A 1,047-nucleotide genomic window follows, 5' to 3' on the forward strand; every position below is an offset into this window, starting at 1 on the left:
TGTTCCGATTTCCATGAGAGTATTTCCTTCCTTTTCTAAGGTTCTTATGGTTTGAGGTTTTACATTTAGGTCTCTGATCCATTTGGAGTTAACCTTTGTGCACGGGGATAGATAGGGGTCCTGTTTCAATCTCCTGCATGTGGTCAGCCAATGCCCACTCTCTCCCCTCCTGTTCAACATAGTATTGGAAGTCCTGGCTAGAGCAATCAGAGAAGAGGAGGCAATCAGAGGTATTCAAATAGGAAAAGAGGAAGTCAAGTTATCTCTCTATGCAGATGATATGATGGTGTACCTTGAAAACCCAAGAGAATCTGTCAAAGTCCTCCTTACATTGATAAAAGCCTTTGGCAAAGTCTCAGGATACAAAATAAAAGTACAAAAGACAATCGCATTTCTCTACACCAATAATAAACAAACAGAAACCCAAATAAAAAACACAATTCCATTCACAATAGCCACAAAAAAAATGAAATACCTTGGCATCTTCCTAACCAGAGACGTGAAAGATCTTTACAATGAAAATTACAAAACACTGCTCAAAGAAATCAAAGCTGACACGAACAAGTGGAAAAATATCCCATGCTCATCGGTTGGAAGAATCAACATTGTGAAGATGTCCATCTTACCTAAGGCAATCTACAAATTCAATGCAATACCCATTAAATTACCAACAACATTCTTCTCAGACCTAGAAAAAACAACACAGGAATTCATATGGAAACACAAACGTCCAAGAATAGCCAGAACAATCCTCAGCAAAAAAAACAAAGCAGGTGGTATCACAATACCAGACTTCAAACTTTACTATAAAGCTACAATCATCAAAACAGCTTGGTATTGGTACAGGAACAGGCATATAGAGCAGTGGAACAGAATTGAGATTCCAGAAGCAAAACCTCAATTTCTCAACCAACTCATCTTCGACATTATCTTAACTATTAAGAAAAAAGTTGGGAGGCTGAGGTGAGTGGATTGTCTGAGCATGCGGGTTCGAGACCCGCCTGGGCAACTTGGCGAGACCTCATCTCTACAATAAATCAAAAAAAA

This window comes from Carlito syrichta, unplaced genomic scaffold (genome assembly GCF_000164805.1).
Source record: "Carlito syrichta isolate Samal-C Ts95f unplaced genomic scaffold, Tarsius_syrichta-2.0.1 Scaffold306949, whole genome shotgun sequence".
Lineage (NCBI taxonomy): Eukaryota > Metazoa > Chordata > Mammalia > Primates > Tarsiidae > Carlito > Carlito syrichta.